The sequence below is a fragment of the Pygoscelis adeliae genome, unplaced genomic scaffold, assembly GCF_000699105.1.
Source record: "Pygoscelis adeliae isolate BGI_AS28 unplaced genomic scaffold, ASM69910v1 Scaffold392, whole genome shotgun sequence".
Lineage (NCBI taxonomy): Eukaryota > Metazoa > Chordata > Aves > Sphenisciformes > Spheniscidae > Pygoscelis > Pygoscelis adeliae.
Genome location: NW_008824293.1, coordinates 227,234 through 244,732, shown reverse-complemented (window position 1 = coordinate 244,732; position 17,499 = coordinate 227,234). Strand labels below are relative to the sequence as shown.

The 17,499-nt window shown below is 42.4% G+C and overlaps 1 protein-coding gene across 1 annotated transcript in view; it reads left to right on the top strand.

Annotated features, from left to right (window-relative positions):
• The window catches only part of MSI2 (musashi RNA-binding protein 2), a 261,841-nt gene that overhangs the window by 32,753 nt on the left and 211,589 nt on the right, over positions 1–17,499 (top strand). The window lies entirely within an intron of this gene.

The window sequence follows — 17,499 nt, the reverse complement described above, 5'->3', positions numbered from 1 at the left end:
GGTACCCTGCGAGCTTGGTGGTTGTGGAGATGGGGCCCGTTCTGCTTGCATTTGTGTAGTGCTCTTACATGAAATACTTAGCCATGTCAAGAGTCATGTCTTGGGAAGAGTAGGGGCAAGTGCTTTCAGAGTTGCTAAAGACTGTGGGCAGATTTTTTCAAGTGGCTGTAATTTTGGAAGCCCAACCTGTGAAATTTCAAATGTGCCCTGATGTTTAGAAAGTTCAGAGACTCTGTCCCGTAACAGTCTGAACCCGAAGAGAGAATTTCAGGTTTGGAGCATACAAAAAAAAAAAAAAAAAAAGAAGCAACTCCCAGACCTGCGAGCTTAGCTCAGCAGTGCTGGAAGGTGAGCTAGGAAGGCAAAGGAAGGTCTGCATTGATGCTGAGATTTGCCATTTTGTATGTATGATGTTAAGCAAATAACTTCTCTTCTGCTTGCTGTTTTTTGTGACTTCTTCCTTGTTTAAGAATGGATGCTTGAACTAAATGTTTACTGAAATGCTGGTTTGCTGGGAGATCTGAATATTTGCCAAAATATAAACATCAGTGACCTTGGGATTTGGAGCCCTTATTCAAGGAACCAGGAAGGACAAAGTCTCTGCTGAGATGTTGACTGTGACTGTGCATAGCAAAGTGTGCAGTAGGCAAGCACTGTCAGAGCTCTTTTTGTAGCATGAGCTTTAGGATCCTGCCTAACTTTTTAAGAATGTTCCTTGAGGCACAAGCTGTGTAGTCCAAAAGAGGAAAAGTTTGCTTCCTGGATCAGGAGGGGAATATTGTTAAACATGTTGCAGCATAAAGGCCATCTCTTATTAATGAAATTTCAAGGGAAGTTCTCACTGAAAGGAATCTCTTGAGCTTCTTCTAATGAAATGTCAGGAGCAACTTTACTGCTTTCTTTAGGTAGGATAGCTAGTGAAAATGCAAGAGTTTGGTGGCAGGGCCAGTGAGAACTTATTTTAAGTGCAAAGAGTCTCTTCTCTCTTTCGTTCCTTCCCATCTGATCTGGATGAAGGGATCGAGTGCACCCTCAATAAGTTTGCAGATGACACCAAGTTGGGTGGGAGTGTTGATCTGCTCGAGGGTAGGAAGGCTCTGCAGAGGGACCTGGACAGGCTGGATCGATGGGCCGAGGCCAATTGTATGAGGTTCAACAAGGCCAAGTGCCGGGTCCTGCACTTCGGCCACAACAACCCCACGCAGCGCTACAGGCTTGGGGAAGAGTGGCTGGAAAGCTGTCTGGCGGAAAAGGACCTGGGGGTGCTGGTCGACAGCCGGCTGAACATGAGCCGGCAGTGTGCCCAGGCGGCCAAGAAGGCCAAGAGCATCCTGGCTTGTATCAGAAATAGTGTGGCCAGCAGGAGTAGGGAAGTGATCGTGCCCCTGTACTTGGTACTGGTGCGGCCGCACCTCGAATACTGTGTTCAGTTTTGGGCCCCTCACTGCAAGAAGGACATTGAGGTGCTGGAGTGTGTCCAAAGGAGAGCAACGAGGCTGGTGAGGGGTCTGGAGAACAAGTCTTATGAGGAGCAGCTGAGGGAACTGGGGTTATTAAGCCTGGAGAAAAGGAGGCTGAGGGGAGACCTCATCGCTCTCTACAACCACCTGAAAGGAGGCTGTAGCAAGGTGGGTGTTGGTCTCTTCTCCCAAGTAAGAAGTGATAAGACAAGAGGAAACTGCCTCAAGTTGCACCAGGGGAGGTTTAGATTGGGTATTAGGAAAAATTTCTTCACCGAAAGGGTTGTCAAGCATTGGAACAGGCTGCCCAGGGAAGTGGCTGAGTCACCATCCCTGGAGGTATTTAAAAGACGTGTAGACATGGTGTTTAGGGACATGGTTCAGTGGTGGACTTGGCAGTGTTAGGTTTATGGTTGGACTTGATGACCTGAAAGGTCTTTTCCAACCTGAACGATTCTATGATTCTGTCTTCAGCCACCTTAATAGTGTGTGGTTGTACTCTTCCTGCTCCAGCTTTGCACAGCACCAGAGATCGTGTACTGCCAGAATATGGCTTACTGCACGTATTTGTTAACGAAGTGGAGATCCAAGTCTAACCAGCGTGAAATGGAAGAGGTTGAAGCAAATCTTCCTACCTACCCCATAAAACTAATAGTTTCTTTTCTATCGTGAAAACTTGGATGATGTTTCTCTTCTGTTGACTTTTATGTCTCCATAAGCAGCAGTCTCCTCCTTTTCCATAGATAAGCCTTTGATCATTGGTTTTGCTTTGGAGCAAAGCACCTCCATTGCAGCAGGAGGGTAGCTGGCACGAAGAACTGATGGATACTGACTTTTTTTAAGCATTTCTAGTTTCAAAGATTAAATATCATACTGGACTTTATGATTTGAGGTCACTTTAACCTCCTACCTCTGGGCTAAGACAGCTCATCTGCCTCTCATTTTTCAGGCTTTGTTATATATGTATTTGAAGCCATATGTAGAATAGTAAAAGCTTGTAGCTCTCTTATGGTAGCAGTTAAAAAAGGGAGGGAGCAATGTAAGTGCCACAGGCTGTTTGAAAACTAATATTCCCCCAGCTTCTGATTGGAATTCAAAGTAGGTTTACACCATTTGCCTTCCGTGTTACTTTATCGCGTTAGTCGTTAACCTTAGCAGGGCACTCCCATATTATTATTATTTTCTTTCAGGAAAATTGCCCAAAGAAAATTTAAGTTCAAGTTGTATCAGGCAGATTTTTTTTTTTTAAGCCCATAAGGGAAATTCCTTCTGAACGAGGCATAAGCCTTATTTAAAAGAGAGGTAAATCAGGAGATCTGTCTCTTCCCACAGACAACTGTGTCTGGAAAACGGTGATGGTGACAGAGGCTGATATTTGCCCTCCTTTTCCTTTTGCACATCTTCTGATGACATTAGCCAGAGGAGATAAGTGAAGAATATTAATTCTGGTGCTACTGAAGTGCGAGGTTAAGATGTAAGCTACCAGCTGCCCGAGGGTTCCCTGGCACTTAAAACTCAGACCTTCTTTCATTTTACTTTTTCAATAAAATAATCTGCCTACCTGAAACTCCTCCTCCTCGTCTTTTCTTTCTTTGTTTCTGGTTGTTTGGTTTGTCATTAAAGCAGTGGTTGTGTTTTGCTCTGGAGATGATTGTGTAGATCTGACCATGCTGCAGCCAATAAGTTTATTCATTTTGGAAAGCAACTGAGTTCCTTTAGGATTAAAAGTCTGCATGAATGAACGGGATTTTCTGGTTTTGTACATGTGTGTATACTTTGTGTGTATGAGTCTGTGTGTATTTTTGTATTTTTTTTTTAAGGGGCATTTTACAGAATGAGGTTGGTGTTGGGAGTGTGATGCTGGTGTGTATGCCCTCTTTCTTCTCTGAGTGTTTTTTAGCATTCAAGTAGCAAGCTGTTGTGGATGATTGTTACTAGCCAAACCTGGAATGCTGCACAGAGGTGCAGGTGGCTTGTATTGATACATTACTCTTAAACTGGATTCTGATTTCAGTGGTCAGGTTTCCGTGTCCTGAATTGGTTTTGGTGATAGGAAACGCTTACTAGAAAAAGTGATTTGCTGTGCATTTCTCTTCCTCCTAAAGGAACATTGTCAAGAAGTGCAGGGGAAGATTAAGCACTTAGTCTTGCTCTCCTAATCTGAATTGTTCTGTGAAAGTTTAATTTTAAAGAGTATGCTCCTGAACCAAATTTGCTGTTCCCCACTGGCAGTCAGTTTTGAAAGCAGATCTATAACATACACACAGGATGGTGAGGGGGAGTCATTTTAACCTCTGCCAAGAGGAAAACACAACAGTTGGGAGAGGCACAATGTAATGGTAAATATTTTATTGACATGTTCCAAACATATTGGATGTAAATTTACACACTGTCTGAGATTTGTTAAGTTTCCTTGTGAATTTTTATGTTCCTGTAAATCCTGGTTCATTAATTGGCTGTAAAGTAACGAACATCTGAGCCAATCCTTCACCAGCAAGGAAACCAATGTTAGCAGTGATCGGTGATAATAACCCCCCTGCGAAGACAAACCCTAGACACCCTCTGAGCAGCCCTGCTGTGTGCTCAGCTCACCCTTCTGCACGCCTTGGGAGGTTCTGGCACCGTGGGGAGGGAGTGCATGAAAATCCTGTTGGCTTGGTTCCTCTCCAAAATGCAGGGGAGATAAAATCCACATTTGTGTAAATGAATGAAGGATGGGTTAGTAGGCGTAAAGAATTATTTTCTGTCCCCTAAAGAGGATAGCGGGGGTCTTCAAAGAAATTGAAAGTCAGGTTTCCTTTGTAAGCTTAATTTGAAAGATAATGAAACCTTTTAAACTAGTATCTTTAGGCACTGCCACCATCTTGTTTCCATTGCCGGTTAGCCCCGACGTGGTTCCTGTTCAACAATTTGTGAGAGGAACAGCTCTGAGTTTGGGGCAGGGCTCAGTTCTTCAGTCACTGTGGAGAAACAAAACAGCCCACAGCAGAAGCAGACATTGATCCCTCTGCTCCATGTCCCCAGGCATATGGGATTCTCATCCCCTGTGTGTCCCTCCCTAGGACAAGATCAGAAAACTTGAGGGCAGGAGGAGTTAAGAAAACTACCAAGGGGTGTCTGGATGGCAAGGTGACCTTGGCTGGGCAGTTGGTTGGTAGAACAGTTTCTGGGAAATCTCACCCTCTGACCACCAAGCCCTTGGTGAAGACTGAAGACAGAATTGTTCCTCTGTGGTTCTAGAACCCAAGTGTTTGTCCAAAAAGCAAAGAGTAGGAAAATTTTGATCAAGTCTGCAGCTTGCTGTGAATGTTGCACCTAAATGGGATTTGAGAGATGCATCCTTCTATCAGCATCCTTGTAATTTGAAGGTTCACCATTAGATGTGCAATAAGAGTTTTTATTCTCGCAATGTTCTGAAGATGTTTTCTGCTTCCTACCCTTGGATGTTGGCTTTCTAACTGGTGATCATTAAAAAGAAAAAAAAAAATAATCTAGTTTTGGATATACAATTTGGGTCCAAAAGGTTATACAGCATTTATTTCACTGCAGTTCTTCTAAAATTCCTTTGCTGGAGTATTTTGAGGCTTTCATGATTTTTAGTCTATCTAATTAGATTTCTGAGGCTCAGAGGACTTGGCTAGCTCTGCCAGTTGGGCTCTGTCAGAGCTAAGTCTTTGATGCCATGAGGAGTCCAGAGACAATAATGATGTCTGTATTTCAGTAGTTAACTGCAGGGGTTTGCAAGAACAAGTGATTCAGAAGCTGTGGCTTTCCATCTGAAGGTGGCCTGATTGTAGCTCTTGCTCTCATAAGTTGGTTGTAATGTTGGGGTGATGGTGTGTGTGTGTGTGTGTTTGTGTTTTGTGTGTTTGTTTACTTCATAGACTTTCCAAGAGTCAAATCTTCCATTCAAATCCAAGGTTAAGAAAACAGCTTTTTAAAAATAAACAAAATAGGCTTATCTGCTTTAGTGAATCTCCTTCTTGGAGCCTCAAAATAACTGAGGCATTGCTAAATCTTTTTGAAAGATGTCTCTTTAGAAATTAAGAGCTTGGGCGTGTGAGTAAATTACTGGCAGCAAGGAGGTGCCTTGAACCTGGTGTAGAACATCATCCCTTCTGTGGCGTACCTGTGCACGCACATCACTGCTGCTGTTGCAGGGGTTGTTTAACTAACCCCGTCTGCAGCCACACCTTCTAAATACCAAATCCACAAACTTTTGTCTCATCACCTCAAGAGAGCACAACATGAAGGATTAAGACTTCAGTAAGGCTTTCAAGAGGGTGCTTACAGGCTGGAACACCTGTTCCGGTTAAAATTTAGATGCTGATTTGTTAAATGTAAATTTTCTAATGTTTACTGAATTGTCACAGGAGGTAGGCAGGAAGTCTGATAGTCGAGACTATCTAAACGTGTCTCGTATCCTTCATTTAGTAGCATGTCATGCGTTATAGGTACCTAGTGATAACCCATTTGTTCATGTTGTACAGAGTTTACTGTGGAGCTTTTTTGAGCGAATGTTTTGGAGACTTCCCCTCTCCTGCACTCCTCTTGGTGACAGCAGCGCTTGTACTGCCAACTCATGCTGCAGGACCCCAGTGGGACAGTCTTGTGCAAGCAGTTAGAAGTGTCCTGCTGTCGTACTGCCGTTTTCCTACTGGCTAAAGTGAAGTTCTAGGTGTGTGAATGTCCATGACAGTAACGGGAGAATACACAGTATTACTTTGGAGGCTGTTCTTTTGGCAGCTAGTAACACTGACAGAAATACTGTCAAGAGTCCTACGCTGTCGTCTTTTTGCCTGCCTTCCTTTAGTTCATTTTTTCCATTATCTCTCATTAGATTGGCTGTTGGATTAGATGTTAGTGATTACAGTCTCCAGCTCTGCCTTTTAGAAAGAGGACTTTCTGGGTAATCACAGAAAAACAAAACAATTAAACTTGCTAATAGCCATAGGAAATGTTGCTTGAAGGAAACAGGAAACACAAAGTATCTATTACTGTTGTTACCTACAATCTGGATTAGAAACGCTCTGCATCATACAGTGTCTGTCTCCTCCGTACCCACCTGGGATCTTATGTAGTCCTATTGAGGATATGAGTTCGTATGCTAACACCTAGGAATGTAATTCACAGCTAGATCTGTAGCTCACCAAAGAAAATGACTTAAAAAATTCTGTTGAGGAGGATAAAGGGAAAGATCAAAAGGAGCCAACCTTTTGTCCTCTCCTAACAAGCAAAACACTCTTCTCAAATGTTAGTTATGGAAATATCCCTTTCACAGAAAGAAGTGTAGTCCTACCAGCATTGTGTGTCTAATCTTCACTTGACCTGAGCACAGGAAGTCCTTATACACATGGACTCTTTTTTCTCCTGCATCTGCTTTTATCTTGCCTTAGCTCATCTGGCTTGAGCCTGTCTAGTGGTATGTGCAAATGTGCCAGTGCAGATGTGATAGGACTTGAAGAGAGTTGCAAGATTAGCTGAGCAATGCTTTTTTTTTATTTTGCCATTTTAATCTTTGTTAAACCTCTTAGTCAGAGGGTGATTTCCATTTCATCTTGAGTTACTTTGGGCTGCTATGGTTCATTTCAAGCTATAGCTTGCCTCCTTAAACTTCTGATGTAACCCCTATTACTGCATTACCCCGATGGCTGCGAGGAGCCATACCTACTCGTGGGTATGTAAATATTTTCTGTTCTTTGCCTTCATTTGTCAGACATTTGGGTTTGGTATGAGCACGAACGGAAAAGTTTATTCTTGTTTCAGGGGGAAGGCAACAAACGTTTATCTGAATGATCAAAGTAGAATTTATGGGAAATACAATGGAAACTATTCCTGGCTGTTTAGAAGCTGATCTACAGGAGTAAGCCAAAAGGAACAGAAATGAGTATACTCGGTTCACTTTTTCTTCTTAAGTCAGACTTCTCCTGGGCCTTTCCTGGTCTGAACTGCAGTGAGTTTCCACTAAGCCAATACTTTTTCTTTGCGTGTGTCTAGTATTTACTATGGATTCGTGATGTGCAACAAAGGGTTGTGAAAAGCAGTGGCCCTACTTCTTGTGACATGCTACTTCAGTGGAGCCACAGAAGGTGACATTTTTATTCTAAAATATTTTATCGTGTGGTATTATTTTATTACTTTTCACTTTCCTCCCTCCCTCCCCTCTATCTCCTTCTTACTTGACATGGCTATGTACTGCCGCTGGCTCAAGGCCAGCATGTGCTCCAGGGTCAGGTTGAAACTTGGCTTTCCTGCACTCTCTGAGGCAGACCGTGTCCGGTGGGATGGTTGCTCCACTGCATTCCAGGTTAATGAACCTAAACTTGTGTTTTCAGGCTTTCATTTTGTGTCTCATTCAAAGCTTGCTCTTCCTTGGATGAGGATGGCATGCCTAGCCCACTTGGCTGTAATGACGACAGCTTGGTCAGGTTGCTTATCTTATTAAGTTAACTCTAATGAAGTGTGACAGCCTGACGAGTTCAGGCACCGGCTGCTAGAAGGGAGCTGGTTTTGTAGAAAGTAGGGGTTCAAGTATGTGCATTACATGGCTTTAGCAAATGTATTTCAACACTTTAAAATGTTACAACCAATCTAACGGACCTGACCTGAAGACATATTTGATATGAAGTTGTAGCAAGTCTGCTGGTACAGCAAGCCTGTAACTAAACCTGATTCTTTCAAATAGGTGAATTGTATACTGTGTTTTCCTCCTCTCATTGCATCAGGGAAGTCATAGGTAGCTGGTAAGCTGATTCTGTGCAGCCTCTCAAACAGCAGCAAGATGGTTTGTAACCCTTTCCAGGCGAGACTGGTTTGGAATGACTTTTCATCTGCAAATGGTTATCTGTGCAAGACGTGGTGGCCTCGTTCCTTGGCTTTGGCAGTCCATGGCCTCTACTTCAGAGGACAGTAATGCCTCTTGATTTCTTGATTGAACTTGCTTATTCCGGAGGAAAACTGAGTGTGTGTGTGTGTGTGTGTAAGGCTCATTTGGTAACAAAAACCGTGAAGTCTTACTGCTGTTTGTTTTACTGTGAATTAGAATCCATTAACTTGAGACAGCTTTCTTCTGTCTTGTTGATTGCCTGCCTTTGGGGCCAGAAGCGTGAGACCCTTTGCCACCACAGAGTGGGCTGTAACTTATGTTTCAGGTACACTGATCTTTGAGTGTGGATATGTCAGCTATATCTGTCTCTGCTTTCTTGAATACTTTTCCTCCAAGTTCTTGAAGAGCTCAATTTTGTTCAACCTGCTGATACCGGATACAACACCCCTACTTGCCCAAGGCAGGAGCATTTAGGGAATGCTTGCTCTTTTATTCCTTGCAATGGCAGCTTCAGGCTGTTGCTGGACTGGCAAAGCCCTTCATTCTTTAGAAGGAAATAAATGTAGTTAATGTCATGCCAGCTAAAGCTATGCTGTTTTTAGAGGACTGTATGCTGGAAAATTAAAAGTTTGTGGAGTTCAAAGGCTTCTATTGCTTCCTTCAAATTCTCTAGCCCCCTCCTTCATGCTGTTACGTTTAGAGATAGGCCTGTATAGCTTCTGAGATCTTGCAGAACAACATTCCTGTTGTTGTGGAGCTCATGTAGGCCATTCCCAGATGGATATAACACTTACAAGATGCTAAATATATGAAGAGTGTTTTACAGAGTGGGGAAAAACACTTAGCAGTGTCTCATGTTCAATGCTTTCATTGTCTTTTCATGACAACCGTAGCAGGTGTGTCAATGGGTAGCATCACCTTTTGATCTAGAAGGAGGCTGAGCCGGTGACTGAGAATTGGTAGAGGCAAGACCTGCCCTGTTTGAGCCATCTGATTCTGCCCAGTGCTTTGCAGACCTGCCGGTGCAGCAAGACTCTCCACCACCCTCATTGTGACCTCTTGAGTACAGCATCGTACAGCAGTCCGTTTTAGCCTGCTGAGCCGAAGGTTAGCTTGCAGACTTTCCAAATCCATGATCGTACCATCTCATTCCCTCCCACACTTAGCATTTTGAACAGCAGTGTCCAATTATGGCCAGGAGACGCTGCAAGAGCTTCACAGAAGGGTCATTATTTTGTCACCTAGGTGACAGTTTGTTACCCTGCCAGTTGTCTGGAGTGCAGCAAGCCACTTCACATACAGCTGACATGGTTTAGACACTTTTTATTGAACAAAATGGGTAGCTGTATCCTTAGTCCTTGTCTCTCAGAAAAATCAGTTTCCAACTGTTGCATCTGTGATGAGGCTGCTTTGAATTGGTGAATTTTGCAGCAGTTATCTGCTTTGTCCCTTTCTGCTCGAGAAGGTGACATGAAGAGGGTTGTCCTGATTTAGAAGTGCTTTTAGAAACATGAATCTTCAGAAGGTGCTGGGAGATAGGAAGGTGCTGTTCCTGTTTCTCAGATAGGTAAGCTGAGACATGGCACTGTGACTTGGGCAAAACTGCCAGAGGCCATCCAGGGATTGCCTCTTAGACTAAAAACAGGCTTCTGTGTTTATATTAACATATATTTATAATACCTCCCTTTAAGAGGGTTCTCCAGACTGTCCACTGTGGATTTATACTGCAGGTCATGAATCTGAGCTGGGCAACTCCTCTTTGGAGATGCCAAGTGTAGGTTCAGTTTTTTAATTCTTCTTTTAAGTTAGATTTTTTTATGGTGCACCTTGGTAACTAATGCTGAAGTTTCTTTGCCAATAGCCAAGTACTAAACAACCACCCATTGCTATAGGGGGAAGAAACATCATCTCTGCTGTGTGCCGCCTCTTGCTTTTCTTCTGGGTTGGATTATGCATATAGCATTAAAGTCGTGTTGCACGTCGTGTTAAGCATTTAACAACTCTTGTTGCCACAGGTTGCTTTTTAAGGGAATCCTCTGCTGCCTCCTCACAGGAGGAATGAGATTAATTTAAAACTCTTCCTTCCATTTTAAGCATGGGCTTAGGCAAGGCTGTGAGATCGAGTAAGACTTTGCCTTGTCTGCTTCCCAAGCAATGCCGCTTGTGCCAGCGTTTAGGTCTCCTAGAGTGCACCCATCCTTGTGCTCTCTGCAGTGTGTGGGGGCAGAGCTCCCACCAAATGAACCCAATGGAAGAGTAGCCACTGGGAGTAAAGAAAACCGATAGAACTTGCCAGCTGACTTTTATTAGTGGTCTACCCTCCACCACCTCTTGAGGAGTTGTTTGTTAACAAAGGTACTCTCAGCTTGGGGAGTGCACTATGATCCTTACGAGTCATTTAAAGCAGTGTAGGCAGTTAAAGATTAATTTTGCATGCAGTGACCTCTTTATTTTTAACTGCTTTGCCTCCTGCATCTTTAGAAATAACAAACAAATGCTCCAAACATACCAACCCCCTTGGAGGACAATGATTTCATTGTGGCTGTGAACATGACATACATTACATAAATATTGGTGCTTACATGCCTGCTGATTCTTTGTCCTTGGATGCTGAGTCTTCCAGCCTCGCTGGTCATGTTTTGTAAGAGCCTGGGAGGAAACACAATCAACAATTTAAGACACTGACGTTACTGATTGGTCAAGACTGTTTTTCTAGCTTGGTCTGCTTAGCAAGGTGGGTATTTTTTTTTATTAACGTGATCATACTGGTTTATCTGTTACTTCGGTTTAGCAGACCACAGCGGTTGTTGCACTTTCATGCATTTGTCTTGAGCCTTTAGATCTCTTTATGTTGATTATTGCAGGATGCAAAAGAGCTTTACAAACACAGTTCAAGCCTTGTGTCATCTCTGGAAGAAAAGTAACAAAGCCTTATCCTTTTGAAGGAAGGGGGGAGGTAGAGGAATGATGCACAGAGAAATTGTCCTTGTAACACACTTGTGAACTGTGTTGCATTATGCCCCTTCCTCCCACATGGCTTCTATACATGGACAGCAGCATACTCCTACAGCAATGTAGTCATGCTGTTCTTCTAGCTCAAGTGATGGGGTATTGTGTTAAGGAGCTGCAAGTCCCAGTTTTCAAACCCTGCTGATGACTGGTGCTGGAGGTAGTTTTAATTTCCTGAAGGCTACATATAACTCCAGTGGAGCTAAGAGTTGTTCTCTGCTTGTTTCTGTAGCTAGGCCGCACTTCCTTGCAGAGAATGAAATCTAAATCTCTACATGATCTAACAGTTGTTTCCTGAAATATGAACAAAATCAAAGAATGAGGAATGTGTGTTGTTCAGAGCAGCTTGAGAAGCTGAAATATTGACTGAAGTAGCTGAGAGAAAAGTAGGGTTTTTTAATGGGGTTTTTCTAGATTGTTTAATGTGTTAAATTAATCTTTGCTAGCAAAGCCTTTTAAATTAAGTCAAAGTAATTGTGTATATGTGCTCCTGTAATCGTAAGGTCACTATCTGGATACAGGCACAAGAGAGGATAATTTTTGGGGCAGTATCTCACTCCTTGGATCAAAGGTATTTTATAAAACTGAGATGCGTGGGTAAGAGATAACTGAAGTGTAACCTGCATACAGAAACTTGGGGGTGGGAGGAGAGCCTGATAGACTTGTTTAACCTTTGAATGCCTCTTGGCTCAATGGCCCTTGGATACTGCTACTTCATGGAAAAAGTTCTAAATATAGTACTCGTTTGTTGTTGAATAATAACTTTAGAGGGTGGATGCTAGAGTTTCCAGCTCCTTGCAGGGCGTAAGCAGTGCAGGAGCTATATACTGTAAATGAGACCCTTAGTGCGTATTTAGTCCAGTAATACTGCTGAGCACTGACACAATTTACTTGTTGATTTATTTGTAGAATATTCTGTTGAAAGTCTGTTTGTCATAAAAAGCTCCCTAAGATGAAACCTGAGGCTCACTTTTGCCCTTAAGAGATACTGCCTTTTCATTCCCTTTTTGCCTGGTATGTATCAGCTGCCAGGCATGGGACCTTGCTGTCCATATGTCTACTTGTAAAGCTGAAGAGATTTTGAAGGTAAATAGAATGGGCAGGAAATGTTTTGGGGAAAAGGATCAACAAGGTCATTTTCCCCTAGAAAAGGGAGAGGTGAAATCTAGGGAAAGGTGAAGAAATTTGTCTGAGGTTACCCAGGAGGTCTGTGATGAAGCCGGGGTCTGAAACTGTTGTTTTTCAGAATCCAGTCCTTTAACCAAGATGTCATCCTTTACTGGAAGTTCAAAAACCCTCTTGCTTTTAACCACCCAGTGAGTGAATCTGCTTCCTTTGTTGCTCTGTTCTCCCAGAGCTTTTACCTTAGAAGACCCTGCCATCTTGAACAATTTCCCTGTATAATGCTTGCTTCATTGCTGTTTCATTTCACTAACTTTCACTTGAAAATCAGATGCTTCCCTATCTTTTCTTTTTACTTCCATATACAGCTTTTCCCCGTTGCTGTTGCTCATTAAATTGTGCAGCTGTGTGTTATTTAACATCATAAAGCATTTAGAGATATCAGTCATATAAAAGGATACGAAATGAATGTGCATTGTAATTCTAGTCTTGAGATAGCAAACTTCTATGTGGAGTTGTGACTTAACTTTTATGGCTTTGTAAAAGCTTTTACTTACCTTTTTTATTTAGTGCTCTTCTGAGTCTTAATGATTTGTGTGTAGGTAAATATATTTATAATGCAGTTATTAAGTAATCTGTATAATTATGTACATTAAATTTAATATAGGTATGAAGTTGTATTGAAAATGTCAGTTATTTTTCTTCCCATGAGTTCAGCAGTAGGCAGCGTGCTGAAGTGGATTGCTACACGCTGGCACAATTCCACGTGTATGTCCTGACCTGTGGTCAGGGGGTTCCTGTTCTGCTGAAAACTGATGCAAATAAAACCACGCACCAAACCCGTACCCTCCAGGGAGGCAGGTGTGCTAGTGCCAAGGGGCTGACCTCTGAGAAAGAGGAGAAGATGACAAAGCTTTGTTTTTCAATTATTTGGTAGTGAGACTCTTGGTGGAGTTTAGCAACACAGACTTGAAGCAGCCATGCCAGCTCTTATGTATTGTATTTGCTATTAATAACTCATGATTGAAATGTATCTGGCTTTTGCCTCTGCTTTCTTCTTTTTTTTTTCTTTTCTTTTTTTTAAAGCAGGTTACTTAGCATTTGTGTGTCTAGGTTTTCTCGTCTGAGGCATGGAGGTCATGTATTTCCTCTCCAGGCACATGGAGAGACTCTGTTGGTGTCAGTCACTTAGGAAGCCAGGGATGATATGATCAGCACTGTCTATATCTGATTTTCCAGATGGGTTTTTTTGTGTGGGTGCGTGGTTTCTTGTTGTGTGGGCTTGTTTGTTTGTTGTTTTTAAATACAAATACTCATTTTGGGGCCTAATTGCCATTGTTTCTTTCTTTATTCTGGATCTGTGTCAAGAAGTTTGCTGGTAGCTCTGCAAAGCCATTTCTGAGAGGAGAGTGCTTGTCTCATGAGCCCCCAGCAGGGGTAGTGGGGCCGCGAGGGCTGCAGCTTACCCTCTTTCTGGGGAGCTGCAGCCTTGCTCCTGGCAGGGAGGGAAACCTTCCGCTGCCCTCAGTGGTGCTTAGCCCCCGGGGGTGACGGGTGAACTTGGCCATTTTGCTTGTTTGTAGGTATGTGTGTACAAGTTTGTGCACATTTTCAAGGGCAGTGGAAACTGTCGATGTTTGCCTGTGCCCTGTGGGACACACTTACAGTGCTCTGCTCTTCTGGCACTGCTTTTAAACGTGTGCTTGCTTGTGTTTCCATGAGAGCTTGTTTGAGGATCTTCTGCCCAACAGTGGAAACGTCTTTAGCTGTGGTGTGTGGGAGATGGCTCTTCTCGACTTTGCTGTGTGCAGGTGAAAGCTATGTTGTCGGTTGTATGTCTTACAGAGTGAAAGTAGATGCCTTTAGGAGTGTCCTTGTGTCTTGCAGAACATCTTAGTAATACCTTTTCACATACCTCCTTGAATAATCATTAAAAGCATTTTCTCCTTTTTCTTCTTTTTTTAAGTATCCTGGCCAAAGCAAATAGGATAAGGAATTGGAGCAAGCTGAGGCTGGTATAATATACTAAACCATGACTCTTAACGGCAATTAACGCAAAGGAATGAACATTTTACAGTGCCCTGCAGTTATCCTTAGTTCTCAGTGGTGAACTGAAATAAGCCTGGTATCTACATACTCGCTAGACTAACTGCCATTTTTATTACATTACATGGTTTGTTGCTTATTTTTTCTTCCATTTTCAGGCTTCTCTCAGGCTACTTTCCTTCCCCTTTCATAGTGACCCCCAAAGAAGAATATTATAGTTAGTGCAGCTGATTTTTACACAGTTGCGTTCTGATACTTGTACACAGTCTGTACAACTCAACGTTTGACCATATTGCCCTGCTGCCAGGACTAGAGGTGGCTGAGAAAGCCTGTTTGGTTGGGGGGGGACGGACGGGGATGGGAAAAGGTGCTGTTCACAGAGAATTCACTGACTCAGAAGTGTCTAAGTGCATGCCTTGCTTTACGCTCAGGGTAGTTCTACTAACTTTGTCGGAGCTGCTTATGTGCTTGGTCAGGTCTTCATCTCACTATGTCCCAAGTCATCTTTTCTCGATGAGGAGGTTGTCCCACTTGATATACTGTACAAATAAATCTGTTTATAGCAGCACCGTGTGCTCCATTCAGAAAGATAAGGTAGCTTTATAATATTACTACATACATGTTCAGGTTGGACTGGCATAATAATTTTCGGTAAGAAACTGGCTTTCTTGGTACCTGTAAGAAGTAAAAGCATTAATGCCAGTTTAGTCTGTTTAAAAGGTACTAATTGTACCCCATTGCTCTCCCACGCTTTGTCTTGGACTCTTTAACTTGCAGTAAGTTTGGGGTAGAAACCGTACAAAGAGTAGCATGCTGGGGAGCTTGTTTTGGTTGTGGCAACCATGAAACAGATTAAGAGCATAGCTGTTAGTGCTTCCCAAGTCAGGGTTACCACATCTCGCCCCTAAGCTTTACCACTTGTTTATGTGGAAAGAAGGAGATGGGAGAGAGCCTGAGCTTTAGCAACTTGCTGCATGTGCATAATATTGGTGTATGAAGAACATCTGTGTGAAAACTTGAAGAAATACACTCTTCAGGCAAGAAAAAGGATGTGTAATGTAAGAAAATACTGTTACTTAATACATTTTTTGCTTGGAAGCTATAGTCAACACATGCTGTAATACTTCTCGCTCCTGTGATACAGTAGCAGCATGACACTTTAGATTTATTACTTTTGGTTTCTCTTTAAAGAAATCCTGAATTTGGAATCAGAAGAATGCTTTTTTCTCTGAAGCTACAGAAGGGAAAAAATTTCAAAATGACATAAATCAAAAATATATTAAAGGCCAACAAAACAGATGAAAACTTTTTTGGAAGATTGTCTATAAAGTTTGGCAGAAGAGACTAATGTGCTGTGGTTTTTGGCTGAATTTATAAATGTGAAATACTCTAGGGTCCATGTCCTTGAAATGAGCTATTTTTGTGTATTTTATCTATCTATATAAAAAAAAACAGCAGAGGTGACGTGTGTGTATATAGTGTATGTATTAGCATGTGTGTAATTTAAGTATGTATACTACATTCTATAAATTCAATTACAACTTTATATAGAATATTCAATTACAAAATTATTCTTGTAGTGCAAACACTTACTAGATATCCTGATCTTAGCCAAGAAATTCTGTATCCTCTTGTTGACTACAGGGCTGGCAGTACATAATTTTTTGTGTAGATTCATTTCTCTCCGATACATGTACACACACCTGTAGATACACTTTATTACAAGTATGTTACCGTATGTATGTGCTCAGCCTTTTTTTGATAAACTGCACCGTCTAATATTTGGAAAGGTGCACTAGGGACTTGTGAGGAAAGCCAGGAGTTTTTGAGGCTTGCCTTGTGTCTCATAGCAGCCGGATGGAAGTAATCAGGCCAAGTGGATCAGAATGAGTTGGCTTTGTGTTTGTTTGCTCTTCAGTAATCTTTTTTATGACATGTTTCTTCCCCTTTTAATGCATTTTTAAATTTAGTTATGTGGTTGTGTTCTGTGTAACCAAGTCGCACCACAAAGGACGTAGTGTGGGATAATCTGTTAAAGCCACTGCTTCCTCCTCTGATGCTTTGGCCTTCTGCCTCTGATTTCTAAGATGTTTCTGACATTTTAAGCAAGGGCAGGCACCCTCTAGACTGCTCATACTAGTTTACTTTTAATCTAGGGAGGTTGTTTCGATTCAAAAGTTCCTATAACCCGTCCTCCTAAGCTGGGAATCTGGTACGATCGCTGCCCTGTGATACACGCTGCACTATGCGTTACACAAAATGGATATCCTTTTTCCCTTTTTCTCCCTAAATGGAGACTGTGAAGTTTTACAGGAGAAGAGATTTGAACCCTTATACCCTGGTCACTTCAGTGATGCTGTCTGGCACAGTTTGCACTCCTAAACTCAACTGCAAACTTAAGGCTCAGGTAATCTTACAGAGATCTACAAATTTCCATTTTTAAAAATGCATCTTTCCATATAGAAACGCTTGCATGTCTGTGTATATAACAGTTCCTAAATTGTTACTGACACTGCTTAAAGTGTTTACAAAGAGAGGGCAAGACTTAAAAACTATCCATTAGAAATGACTAGAGCAATGACAAAAGGTGTGAAAACAGTTACCGGTTTGGTTTCTAAAATAAATCTTCAGGCTGACCCTCCGGGCATGGTTGTTGGGTTTGGAAGCGACAGCTCTGGAGAAGACGAAGCCTTCCATCTGCTGCCAGCAGAGGCTTTAAGGTATCAGCAGTTCAGTGCAAACTCTGCGGAAGCCAACGATTGTGGTAAACGAACGGACTTCAAAATAGCAGAGACTTATCTTAAAACTTCTGCGGTCAAACGTAAGCAGAGTGGTTAATGCCGGCGAGGCCAGGTGCTATGACAAGGAGACAGCGCAGCGAAGGCTGTGGTTGAGCCGACAGTCTGACCAAAAGGGACTCCCCTTTTCAGGGCTGTCAGCGCAGCATCTTCCACGATGCTCCGAGTTGTACAAAGCAATGCATTGTAAAGCTGGGCTCCAGCTCTTTGTATTTATTTTCCTTTCTGCTATAAATCT